This window comes from Argiope bruennichi, chromosome 5 (assembly GCF_947563725.1).
Source record: "Argiope bruennichi chromosome 5, qqArgBrue1.1, whole genome shotgun sequence".
Lineage (NCBI taxonomy): Eukaryota > Metazoa > Arthropoda > Arachnida > Araneae > Araneidae > Argiope > Argiope bruennichi.
Genome location: NC_079155.1, coordinates 52,126,106 through 52,141,001, shown reverse-complemented (window position 1 = coordinate 52,141,001; position 14,896 = coordinate 52,126,106). Strand labels below are relative to the sequence as shown.

General features: G+C 30.8%; 1 protein-coding gene and 1 non-coding gene across 3 annotated transcripts in view; one reads left to right on the top strand and one right to left on the bottom strand.

The window, feature by feature from the left end:
* LOC129969043 (ankyrin repeat and BTB/POZ domain-containing protein 2-like) overlaps window positions 1-14,896 on the bottom strand; it is a 136,226-nt gene that overhangs the window by 99,066 nt on the left and 22,264 nt on the right. The gene's annotated exons all lie outside the window — the stretch shown is intronic.
* On the top strand, window positions 1,190-1,263 carry Trnan-guu (transfer RNA asparagine (anticodon GUU)). Its single transcript has one exon. It is a non-coding gene; the product is annotated as a tRNA-Asn (tRNA).

Genomic DNA, 14,896 nt, shown 5'->3' with positions numbered 1-14,896 from the left:
TCATTTTCAAGGAAGTTGGTTTCAACCCCTCATGTGTAAAAACTAAGTTTAAACAAATTAGTAAAATAAAAATAATAAATGCAGTAAACCCTCGATTATTCGCTATGTTCGTATTCAAAAGATATAATAACGAATGAAAAAAAAAATTAGGATTTTAATACACACACATGCACACGCACAAACAAACAAAAGCAAACAAACAAAAAAAAAAAAAAAACGATTCACCGATTTTTTTTCCGTCAAAAAAAAAATTTAAAAATAGTTATAAATACTGAAATCTACTGTTTTTTTTAAGTCTCAATAGTCTTTGTAGGTCCTCTACTATAAATAAGAATTGTTTGCGCCCCTTGATTTTTGCGTTAATTTGTGTCTCTTTTTAAGCATTTTAGGATTATCCGCGACACCCGAGCCAGAAATAATGCCAGGATAAGTGGCGCCAAGAACAAAATATGATGTTTTACGCCCTATTCGTCATTCATTTTGCCATCAGATTACAATGCCTCAGCCAAGAATCACTCAGTTTCGCAAATAATGATGAATCTATATGATAAACAGAAAATTATAGAACATTTAGTCAAACAGCTGTGAAGAAAAAAAAAAAGTGTGTGTGTGTGGGGGGGGGAGGTAACCTTACTGATTTGTAAAGCATTTAAATTTCTTAAGAATAATGTTCTGAAAATTAAACAATTCCCAATTTTAATTCGAATACATTTGAATGCAAATCTCTCAGAAATTAAAAGAAAGAACAAAATTAGATTGATCAGAGAAAGTTCAAATCATCAGTGTTACAACTAAGATTTCGAAGGGGCTCCAACCAAGTGCAGCTTTTAACTATTTTGGCAATTTGATCATCTAACCCTATACATATTAATGTGAAGCGAAAGAATTTAAGATATATCTTAATCCTCATTTTCAATGGAAAATTCTTTTAATATGCTTAAAATGAATAATTTTGCACCCATTTTTCTGGCTTCATATTTTTATTTGATTGATTTTCTCACAAAATCATTTTAAGTACAACTTCTGAATAACAGATAACAATAGATATTTTAAAATATTTATTAATTGTCAGAGTCTTGCTTAGAAATTTATTGCTATACTATATCCGCAGCGCTTTCGATATCATTCGTCGTCGTCTATCGTAAAGTATAAGCACATGATTGAGCAGCTGATAACGCTGACTACATGTGCCTCCGTGGCGCAATCGGCTAGCGCGTTCGGCTGTTAACCGAAAGGTTGGTGGTTCGAGCCCACCCGGGGGCGACATTTTTCCCTCCTTCCCCCCCTTTTTCTTTTAGTTGTTCAGCCGATGTAAATTTCTGTTATGAAAAATAATAAATTTGTAGAATGTCCGTGTATTTTTAAACATAGAAAACATCTACGATTTGTGCATCCGCCGGAAATTTTTTCCCATTTAACTTGGGGTAAGATAAAAAGGGTAGAACAGATATTTATTTTTTTACCAAGCAACATATCGAAACATAATGTTTCGAATTGCATAAAATAGTTCGATTAAAAAGAAAACAGAAAATCAGCATTAGGAAAAAATAGCCATAAGAAAACCGCCTTTAACAAAGAAGTTGGGAAAAGCGCTCAACTTATTGTGTCGCCCAAAAGCGACAACGGGATCTTGAAATGAATAGCAGTAATAGCGTATTATTTGCGAAATTCCATGTAGTGTATATGAAAGAATCTTAAATTTTCCTCTTTACAAACATGAATTATGTTATTAAAAGTAAAAGAGTGATAAAAATGACTCAACTTTTCACACAATTCAAAGTCTCTGGAGGGATAACTTGGATACGTTTTTGCATCTTTAAATGCGATTGTAAGAACTAAAAACGCACTGAGAAAAAAAGGGTGAAATTTGAAGTGCGATATTTAATTCAATATTTGAGTTTATGTAATAAATTTTCAAATGAATCCTCAAAAGGAAAATCGTTTGGCTGCCTGTTTCTTAAGTCAACGCCAAACAGAAAATCGAGCGAAAAATACTTCCGCTTTTTTTTTTAAGACCATAATCTAAAGAAATATATATATTCAATTCACATGTCACAAATGAACTATGTTGTATGAATTGAAAACTATTTTGCATTTTGTGGGGGAGGGACTAAAGGAAGTTCGAATTTCTTATTGAAAACATTGCAGCATCATACCGTTTTAAGCTTGATTTATCTATATTCATTTCAATTATGAACCCTCACTTTTAATTATAACAAGATCAAGGGTACACATTTATTAAAAATGTATTCATGCATGTATCGCGCAGATATAAATGCAGCAACTAATAAAGACGAAGAAGCATTGTAAATTATATATTAATTTTTTTTAAAAAAAAGACTTAAAAGACATTAAATATTAGAGGGAAAAAAATCATACGGAAATAAAATTGGCATTACTTCAAAATCATTCTTTTTAATTTTAAAATAATGTAAAAAACATTTTCTTATTATTCCAAAGTTATTGAGGCAGGACAGTTTTATTAATCATTAATTAATAAATCAAAATAAAAATTTCGAAAAATTCTTCTTACATGAGCACCTTTAATCTCAAAAATAACCAAGCACCAATTTTAGTCCAGCTCTGTAGAATATTTTGACGATAATTGCATGGTGCATGTTGCATGACTGTCATACAATTTGCAGAAAATACCTAGTTTGTTGAGGATCAAACATATTTTATCTCTTTTTGTTGCTCGACACATACTATAAAAAGAGCGCAAGAAAGAAAAAGGATTTATTTAAAAGATATATTTACAAGAAGAAAAATTAACAAAGTCGAATTCTTTCTATCAAAATGTTCGTTCTGCGCAGAAAGCTCTTTATCACAAACAACGCTATTGACAGACATTGCCATTTCTTCCTGTCACAGATTGACGACACACAACCTATAAACGTCAATTTGTGACTTCTCAGAAGTAGGTATTAGAAAATAGTCTTTATATGATGATACATAGATTAACCATTTTACACATAAAAAGTTTTTATGGGTGGGAGGAACCCTAATAGGATGTTGAAAACTTCGCTGCACTGAATTCTGCTTCAGAAAATAAACCCAACGTTTTAAAAAAAAATATATAATAAATGAAAAGTAATTCTATTGCTGAGAAAATTTAATGTTGCCATGTTCACCATCTCAGCAACAAGAATTGCATGTATATTTATCAGGAAACCACAAATAATTAAAGACTGAAAAATAAGGGACAAAAAGAAAAAAATTAAGACAAATATCCAGAAAACAAAAATGCTTTAATAATAACAACAGTAATAATAAAAAAAATCTCCAAACAAGATCCTTTCAGCCAATTAAACCAAAAAATATCCTGCGTATTTCATTTTGTTGACTGCATTCTTTCCTTTAGGCAGAAAGAATTCCAGACAGAAACAAAAAGCAAGGCGAATGTTTTTGTCGCACGATGTGCTATTTACATTCCCAATCTGTGCATTAATCGCACACCTCGTCCTATTATTAGAACTTCATTTTCCAGAAATATTAACCATAAAATTCAAGGAAGGGAAAGAAAAAATGTTGTTTTCGTCTTCCTGCATGCTTAGATGAGAAGAGGAAAAAAACTTGATTCGCGAATTGAGTAGTTATTGTTTCGGTGCATCTGCTTCATTTTCTGAAATGTCCTGTTGATAAGGGAGTTCGAGGTAAATATAAGTGAATTTTTTAAGCTTATTTAATATTTCCATTTTTAATCCGATATTAAAATAGGGAAGCATATATAAATATAATAAATCAACTAATTTTTTTCAATTTCTGATTAAGGTATTTTACATCTTAAGTAGTGAATATAAGGTTCATCTTTTATTAAACTGGCTAATTAAGTTTCATGTTTCAACCCATTTTTAGCTTAATCAACCTGTTAATTATATATTTTCGATTTATTTTCTATTTAAGTAATTTTGTAATATTATGTTATGTAATTATTATATTATTTTTACTTATCTAATATAATTCATGATTGAATAGAATTCAGATTTGTACTCAGAATTATTTTAAAGAGGTTTGTCGTTTATAAATGCTGTAATAACAAAGTGAAAATAGTGAAATAGATAAATATCTGACGAATTATATTTGACAAAAAGTTAATATTCTCATAAAGTTTAATTTTTTTTTTTTTTTTTTTGTATTTTTTACAAATTTATTTGTTTGGTTATCAGGCTAATACCATTTTAAAATTCAAACTGCTTACGACGATGACTCCTTTTAGCCATAAGCAGCTAGTTTCCTAATCGGAAATCTGCCAATGATTGTTTTATTTTCTCGGATACAAAATATCAATAAAAACATCTAATCGTCAGAAAATTCTATTTTTAAAAGATTTTTAAAAATTTATTTCCGGGTTTAAGATATCTATACTCGAAATATATATTTTTAGAGGTATTGAAAAACGTAATGGGTTAAAAGATTGACTTTTGGTATTGACTTTATACCAAAATTGTGGATTTCTATCGAATTTTGGATGATATTTCTTAGTGTATCCATCTGTATGCGTGTGAAAGAGATAGTTAAAAACTCAAAGCTGACTGAAATTTGATATATGTTTTTTCACAAACAAGTGAAGATGTGTACCAAAATTTAGTGCAACTCAGCTAAATGGTTGACTTTACATTGAGCAGTCATTTCTGAGTGTGTGAATGCGACAACTCAAAATCGCAGCATGTTAATAGATGAAATTCAGTATGTAATCTTGATATCAATAGAGTAGATCTGTGAACAGTTCTAGATCTATTTGGTAAAAGGAAATAGTTCTGAAATACATACTCGAACCTGTTCACTAAATAACGAAGCGAAACATGAGTGAGCTATATTGAGTAAGTATGAAATGAAACCCCTTTCGCTAATTAATCAGACTAAACTTCCGTTTCGTAGTTACAGAAGGTCTATTATGGAACGGACCTCAAAAATACGTACGATCGTCAGAGGACTATATATTCCGATTTCTGTACCACATCATAGTCAAATCTACCATCAAATTCCTCAATGTCAGATATGACGAGAATCATACCAGCAATGGCAGATATGATGAGAATCATATCTGCCATCATATCCAACAGTGAATCTTAGGTGAAATCAGCTCTCGACCCCCAGATAAACCGGTATTGAGACAGAGATCTTACCATCAGGCCATCGAAGGTTTATTAATTAATTGATGGTAAAAGAAAAGAAGTTTTAAATAATTATTCAGAAACATCATTGAAATACTTCAGGTCAAGCTTTTTTTTAAATGTCTAGTTATGAACACTTGAGGATTTAAGTGTAGTAACCAAATGGTAAGACAGGGGTTTCGTAATTAGTGGATCGCTAAGTGAAGTTTTAAGTGTGAAATGCCAGCTCTAGAATCATTCTCGCCCTTTGATCATGGTTCAAAAATAAGAGGTTCATCAAATGATGGCTTAAAATAGTTTCAAAATGAAATGATTATCAAACGATAGGAAGTGAATAAAGTAGCAAAAATTTCCGAAACCTAAAAATAGTTATAAACTATTTCATTTTCAATCGAGAAACAATCGACAATACACTTATTTTTTCAGGTTTGCCAATCTTAAAATAAAGACTTCTGGTAATCCAACTTCAGGATTAGAAAACTTCTGGATAAAACTTTCCTATACTAATTAAGGGGGAAAAATTATATGATTATCAAAATGTCATCGTTAAAAAGAAAACTTTTAAAACGCTAGGATGATGTAAAAATACCCAATTTTTTCGTATAACAATTTGAAGTTATTCTCCAAAAACTCAGCCATATAAATTATAAATTAGCATAAAAAAGTTGAGAAAAGTCGCCAAGGGAAAAGATACTTTTCAGATGTTGCTATCGGCTGGCCATTTACAATTAGTTTACTCACCTCAGATGAACGCCTTATTAGAACAGACAACAAATCCCATCCTCTTCCGCACATTCTCAAGCTTTCCCTCTCCATACGTATTTATCGAGTATCCAATCCAAACGACGCGATAAAAATGGAGTGACAACATATTAAAAGGGGTTGGAAATCCATCTTTTCAACATCATACAAAAATAGCCCGATTTGTCACAATTACGTTAGATTTTGGTGTGCTATCCCCAACTTTGGTGGAGTGCGAAATGATTTAGAGATTTTGAGATAGAATGTTTGATTGTATAAGCATAACCATTTTTGGCAGGTAGCATCTTTGTAAAGAAGAATACGAACAAACCAGGACAAACAATTCCAATTCTTCGAAATATAATGATTAGCATGTTTTAAACTTACCATTTTTGGCAATCAGTTGGTTCGATGAGATATAATGATTGTGTTTAATTTTAAATGATATCAAAGTATATTTAAATTTTAAATAGAGACAGGTATATAGGTCCTGTTGTTTCAATAGCCTTTCACCTGATCTGCTCATTATACATGTGAGCGTTCCTAAAGGAATCAAGCAACATCACGTAACCGTCCACGTAATCTAATATCAAATCGTTAGTTAACAAGACCAATCTTACTTATTTCTCATGCAAAAATCCAATTAATTCCAAGATTCTATACTCATTTCACGAGCACGCAATATGCGAATTGGATTAAAACATACAAATAAAAAGAATTTAAAAAAATAACAACTATAATTATTCAATTTCCGGGATATGTTTCATTATATATTTCCTCATAAAAAAGGAGAATGTGAATTTCTATGAACATTGGCTTTCTACAGACCAGATTGTTTGACAAAGTGCAATGGAATTTGGCACAATTATACTAGAGAAAGAAAAGAATAACACACCTCGGGGAGATTTTTTAAAGAATTTAAATCATTAAAGATTCATTCATCATTCTTTTAGCGTATTTCAGCAATAACTTCTGAAAATATTATCACACAAAATTTTTTTAAATCGTTTGAAAATTTAAATAATTACGTTTCTAGATTTTGAAAAACAATTTTAATGTTTTTTGAAAGATTTTGAACAATAATTTATTGTTTGATGGCATGAAATCGTTTTCATTATTTCATCAAATATTAATCTCATGATCTCAAACATTTCTTTCATGTTGAAAGCTAAGGAGGAAAGTTTTTTTTTTACAGTATGACCAGTTAATACGCGAAATATAATAAAGTTGCAGTATTGCGGAAGACAATATGCAATTAGATAATAGATTACTCTAATAGTTATTTTTTAATGACACTATGATGATGTCATTCGAAATAGAACAAACAGAATAGGTGAAAAGCTATTAAAATAACACAGCTTTAAATGTTTATCACAATATGATGCTAAAAAGTACTTTGTTAATGGAATTAGGAAAATCAAACTATGCTCAAGAGATTTAATTAAAATCAATCACAACTAATATCACCACTGAATTAACAGGTTGCCAAAGACATTAGCACTTAATACCTTAGAGATTTTTTTAAAAAAAAAGCTATAATGAAAGAAAGAAAGAAAGAAAAATTCATTTTAATATTACCAAAGATTAGGAAAAAATAAGCAGAATCATCAACCTTCAGATTTCAACAAAGGAAGAGAAACACGCAATTAAATAGTTTCATAAATAATGAAAATGATTTGAACTTCATCACAACAATAAAAAATATTGTTGCAAATTATGCAAACAAATGTTTTTAATTTTTTTAAATTAAGGAAAAACTGAATGGCAACTTAATTATATATATATATATATATATATATATATATATATATATATATATATATATATATATATATATATATATATATATATATATATATATATATATATATATATATATATATATATATTTCCTAATCCAAATTCCGCTTTTTTATGTAATTATTTCTAACACGAGCTCTAAAATTTCCTGACTTCGTTCATTCCCACGCCATGAGCGAAGGAATAAAAATCCTTAACACCTACACATCCTTTTCAAGGATACCTAAAATTTCCTTGCCTAAGTCGACACGTGCTCAAGAAATCCTTACCAGAATCTCATAATAAACCCATTAAAGGGAAAAATTCTAGCACTTTCGATTCTTGTCTTCTGGTGAGAACAAAAGCATCGCGTCTTAGTTGCTGTGTAAAAATTATGCTCCCCGTGGTAAAATAAATTGAAATTTACTCAAAAAGTCTATTCTTTTTCGGTCACGTAATTGCCAAAATTATGCAACATTTATTTATTTAATCATAAAAAGGCCAAAATTTTGCTTGCTTTCCAAATATTTGAATTTCTAATTAAAAATTTCGAAACATATTCTCAAAGGCGCACATTCGTATATTCCGATATATATTTGTGTCAAATTTGATAGCTTTAAATGATCTATCACAGAGTGCCAACACACAGATTCACATTAGTTTTTATTATCATAAGACATATTTTTGCCCTCCTCACCCCCCAAATTCGATATTTATCGCCATCCCCTCCCCCCAAAATGCTTAATTTTTAATTATTTGAAATTTAAATTAAAAAAAAAATAGAAATCGTTCTGAGGTTTACATTTCCATTATCCAAAGTATATTCATGCCAAATTTTGTAACTTTAAGTCATACGATCTGTGCTGTAACATAGCAGAACGTCAAACAATAAACAACATTCGCTTTTCGTATTAGAGCAGATTTTTAAAGGAGCATTCAGCATCAGTTTTAGCAAAATAATTCTATTTATTATATAAATGACAACACAGAATGCAAAGTGTCGTCGAATATGACCTTGGCAACTCTTTTGGACATAGAAAGAAAGGAGGGGAAAAAAAGACATCTACCTCCTCCCCTCATCTGGCATTCGGACCGGTAGGAAAATTACATGTATTAAGAGGCACGTCACAGTTTTTACCTATCCTTACGTATGATAAGTGAGAAAAGCGTACCCTGTAATTAGCGCACAGAACTCCTGACATTTTTTTCTTTTCTTTTTTTCTTTCGTCAGCATTCGAATTTCCATATCGGTGAGAACGGAAAAAAGTCTTCGTAAAGTATCTCGACTGCGGTTATTAATCTTTCACGAGTTAATTGCACATCCAGAGAAGAAAATTCGACTGCCAACGGATCAGGAAGTTGGAATAACACGTATGATGCAGTTAAGAATCTTTAAGCAGTCATAAAACCTTCTGCGAAATTCGATATTTCGTATAATACAGTAAATCCGCAAATGGAACCGAGTTAATAATATAATTTTGGGATCCACTACGTATCTTTAAAGAAGAATAGGTGGGAGTGTTTTCTTTCCGACTTTTTCATTTAGTTTTAAGTATAGTGGAGAATGTGCATTCTTTACATTGACCAATATGATCCAAAATGAAACATGCATTTAAATTTTTGTTGCGAAGACCGTAGACTAAATTTCATTCGCTTAGCTCGTTGTGCGTTTAAATTGTCATCTGCATATACATATATACATTATACATATACACATCATTATTTTGTGCATATTTTAATATAAAATTTATTTACAAAACAAATTTGATGATTTGTACTTATAATAAAGCATCTATATATCATTTATCTATCTATTATTTTTAAAAAAATGCTTTGTAAACGTTGCGCTTTATTCGCTTTGTGACTTTCAGATAGCCAAGTCACTTCAACCATGACACTTGAGATTTATTTTGCCATTATTGTTTGAAATATTTAATGAAAATTATTATTACGTCACTGTAAATATTTATGTTGCATTTGATGGTGAAATAGTAACGAAAAGGAAATGGAAAACTTGAATTAACTCCAAATGAGTCTAAAACAATATTATTTGTTAATTCTACTTCTAGATACACCATTCATAGCAACATTAAACATCGTTTCGGTTTGTTTACTTTTTTCGAAAAACGTAAATTTTTCGTCTCTTGGCTAGTCTGAATATTAAATCAATGTACGTATTAACCTTGCATTGTTTTTCTAAATAGTAATGGGACGTCTTGTTTAGTTTAATTTAGTTTAGTTTAGTTATAGTAACGTCCCATTTTAAAGCCACATTAGGACTATTTTGGGACGGCCCTCGTAATTTTGAACCCGGTCAGATGACGAGGACGATCCCTCATCTGGCACTCCCTTCTCCAAACTTTCACACCACACCAGCAGGAGGACGTTTGACCCCGACGGATTTAATGTGCATCAGACTCGCTTACACGACGGTTCTTCGGTGGAATCGGTCTCGAACTTGAAACCCTCCGGTTCCGAATGGGTCTTCCAGCGATATCAAAAGAAGAATAAATGCGAAGAAAGACCGAGGGAGAATCTAGCAATTTGAAAAGAGAAGATGATCGTTAAATTGCTAAGTTGGCGGCAAAATGTAAAAAATTTATCTAATATTTAGATATAAGCAAAGGATATTCTCATTGCGGGGTTTTGAGTTTTGAATCGGAAGTAGGCCAGTCAGAAAATGTATGTTCTCATCATGGAAAGATTAAGCCTCCAACTTTGAACGAATGTCTAGTGGAGTTTAAAAACTTTTAAACTTGCTAACTGGAAATGGCGAACATCGAGTGCAGTATCGGAAAACATCGGCATTGGCGACAGAAAGCGAGCAGAGTGCGAACACCCCTAGTATTATAGAATAAAATATTTTAGGCAATCTTTTATTCCGTATTTTTCCTTTCTCGTTTCCTATTAGATTCAAAAATGGTAAAAATCCATTTGGGCGAATACGATGACGCACGATTTTTTAATTTTTTTAAATAAGGATTTCAGGTTGAAATATTAAAAAAAAAAAAAAAAAAAGCATGATGCGCAGATATTAACGCAAAGAATGCAGCATTCTGCTGGAACTTAAGAGCTATGAAATTTGATTTGTCGATATTTCTTGGATAAAAAGTATTCACCAAAAAAATTTTTTTCGAAATTTTACGCATTTTTACATTACAATTAATCATACAATTAATCAAAATTTTAACGCTTTTCTTCGATTTTAAGATTCGAGATTTAAGATTTTATTTCATCTGTTCTCAGATATTTGGTGCAGCTTTTCCAAATCTTGTCGTTGTGCTATGAAAATCGAAACGTTTGCAATAATAAAAATATAGAAATAAAGGAGATTTTGTTTAGATATTCTATAGCTCGCTTGGATTTTCCAAATAGAGGGCAATAAGCCTTAAAAGCAGCAGTTCATTACGTTTCCAGTGATGAGATGCATAGCTTGATTTGAATGACCTAAATATTTTGCCAACGACAATTATCTATGGAATATGGAATGTGTTCAATAAGTTCCTAGAAGGGAGGGGAAGCCCTAAGGGTGTTCGCTCAATTGAAGAATCAGAATAAGCAGGTCGTAAGACATTTAGATAATAACAAGAATATTATTTTTTCCTTTTTTTGTATATGGAATATATAAGTTAAAATATTGCAATCATCAAGCATTTTTTTTTCTTGAAATTTTGATAAATCTCCATGTTTTTGAATTAAAAAATATGTCTGCATATGAACAAGATAAATAATTAATGTTATGTTTGGCAATATTACTACAGATATTTTGGACAGGCTTCGTAATTTAGAATTCCAGTCAAATGACAATATCTTAAATGACATCTCCTTTCTGAATTTCAGCATCACAACAACAGTAGGGTGTTGACAAATAACGTCAAATTTAGTTTGGACCAGGCCTACATATACAATGGATCCTTTGTGGAATTCTCTGGTCACGAGGTCGAGACCTTACTATCGCGATCCGCAATAGAAAAAGTGACAGGTTGAAAACGTAATTCATGTTAAAAAGTTTTATTAATTTTATCCATATATATTCTTAATAGTACTATTTTGCAGTCGTTTCTAAAGCAAGTTTAAAAATTCATACAATAATATCAAAATGTTACATACTTCTATTAAATTTATAAGAAAAGTAGGCAAGCAAATAGTGAAAAAAAAATATGATGTAAATTGACTTATTTTTTAAATCAAAAGTAATTGTGAAAATCACTTCTACAATTAAACAGACCACTGAACATAATAGCGAATAAAATGTAAAAATGTTTTTATCAGATTTTGAATTTAAAGCACAAATTGCGTATAAATAAAATTTATATATATATATATATATATATATATATATATATATATATATATATATATATATATATATATATATATATATATATATATATATATATATATATATATATATATATTTATAACATGCATTTTATTAATTTTATGGAGGTGCAAAAATAGCTTCCGAGTGATAATATATTTCAAAGCTATTGAGAAAAACATTAAAATTTCGATTAATCAAAAACATAACTAAAATATTTAAAATTCTTTCCGGTTTAAGCATCTACTATTCTTGAAGAACGCAAAATTCGAAATATCTCAGTCCAAATGTTTGCCTTTTAAAGCATTTAAGAGAATTTCGCATCGCGTAATTTACAAAAGTTATGCATTATCATATTGTTGTTGTTTCTAATGGCACTTGCCATTGACAATCCCGCTGTTCGAAGACAGCCGGTTTAAGCCTGAGGGGGAGCGCCTCTTGTTTCTATAGTAGCGCCATCTAGGGCCAAGAGAACGACTTAGCTACACACACGTCACAACCATTTTTACGGGGCGGACTTCATTCACGCATTTCATTCACTCAATCACGTAATTTAGACCTGAATCAGAGAACGATCACCCCTGATCCAGTACCCCCAGTGGTCAATCATATTAAACGACCCTATTGAAAAGGAAACAAAAGTGCGTTGGTTTGAATTCTGCATTAAGTGCTGGTAAAGAAGTTTGAGTCTTGCGATTGTCCAATTAAAATTAAAATTAAATCCAATTTTAATCCAATTAAAACTAAATTTGTCCAATTAGAATTTAAAAAAATTCTAACTCCATAGAGAAAATCAATGTCGAATGCAACATTTGAAATTTTATTCTGGTGATAAGTTCGTCTTTCTTGAAAGTGCAAAATGTTCATTTTCGAATACATTGGGACTTTTTTATATACAGTAAGATTTTTTAGAAATTACCTAAAGTTTTCATATTTTGAATATTGTCACTGTCATAACAAAGTGTCGAATCTCAAACTCGCCAAAACACTTGCTGATGCAATTAATATTTTTGTAAGTTAACTACATCTACTCTCAAATTGTTTTATGTAACACTTGATTGCTAGATTTTGTCCCAAAATGCTGTATAATGATTCCAAAGTTTACAACAAAAGTTTGTTTGTTATGATGTGCTTTTGGTATTCAGCACTCTGATAAAATAGCGTCGATGCACATCATAAGGAACGGTAAACTTTGCAAATCTCATAAGACAGTAGAGGAGAGGATCATAAAACAAAGTGATGCAATTTGAAATAAATTTTAAAAAAATGTTGAAATGTATTCAAAATTCTATTCGACATAGGCCTGCACCTTTTTTTTTTTATTTAAAATTCTTTTGCTCCATATTGTATTTCTAACATTTAAAAAGCATTCTTTTCATAAAAGCCTTTTCCAATTTAGTGAGAAAAAAAAAGCTATCGTTTTTCTATAAACTAACCATAAATTACAATGTTTTGGAAAAGTATTATGGAATTAAAAATAAAACGCATATTTCATACTTTATGAGGATGCAATTGTCTGGGGGCATGGTCTTGGCTTTAGGAATGGAAGGTTTCAAGTCCGGTATCCGAATTCATCAAAAATTTACCGAACTTAGCTTAACGAAAGCTTAGTTCATTATAAATCTGATGTTAAGGGTCAACCATCTTTTTTTTGGTGCCATATGAAGTTAAGAAAATGAAGAAGCGATACTGGAGTCGCCTAGCCATCATCGAAGTTCGAAAGTTCATCTCAAAATATCCCCCTGTTGCTTCAAAACAATACGTTAATATGTTGAGTGACTCAATCATGGGACAGATTTCAAAAGTAGACCAGCATATAGAAAGAAGTCATGTTTACTATAGAACTAGGGGAGCGAAATTCAAAGGGGGACTTGTTGATAAAGAATTTAGTAAAAGAAACGGATGTATCAGATAAAGTTGGCAACATAAGATTAATGGGAGAAAATTTTATAAAAGCATGAGGCGTGTATAGCTTCGAATGGCAAATCCTTTGAATACTTATTTTTGAGCAAATAGTTTTTTGCTCATGTTGCGTTCAATCAGTCATTATATCTGCCATGCTGCATTCGATGTAATGATGCTATTTATGCAATTGTGTTGATGAGATTATACGTATTCAGGTATTCATACGTATTCAGATTATACGTATGTTTCATTTAAACTGCAAAATACGCTTTATTTAACTTTGCTCTTTTCTTTTTACTTAATTCACTGGCAAACAATTTCTTGCAGCGGTTGTTCTTTAATTTTTGTGACCCTCATATTCAATTAAAAAAAAATACTTGTTTATGTATGCGTGGTTTCCAGTTTATGCCATCGTTTAGAACCGCCCTGAATAATTGTTTAGATCTAAATATAGAAGTTTCCATCGAAATGAATATGGAAATAATAGTTGTATAAATGTCCCGTTTTAAAACTAAACAGTAATTATTCTGGGAGGGACAAAAATAATTTTAAACCGCGGTCAAATGACCACGCCAATTCTACAGATATCCTCTCTAATTTTATTGTTAAATATAATTTTATTTTCTTTTATCAAATAATGTACTCTTCATAGTAACTCATGAGCAGTAAAGACGAATGAATCCAACGAAAAAACATAGCATTGAAACCTCAAACTAGAAATAAATTCGCGGTATTCTGTACATATGATTGTAAAGAGGAGGAGGAGGAGAATCGAACGTAGAATCAGTTATTGGAAAGGGACATAAAACACAAATAAATGAATCCGGGAAGAAATTCCTTCGGCGGTCAAAAGGTCAATGAAGGGAAGTCCGCGAGTATTTGAATATCAACAATAAATGTCAATCTTAAAATGGAAAGGAAGGTAAATATTCGACACAGAATGCTCCTAAAATTGCATAAAAAATAAGAAATAAAAGAGTAACGGCAGGATAGATGATGAGTGTACGAATAAAAAAAACCCGATGGGGAAAATGTG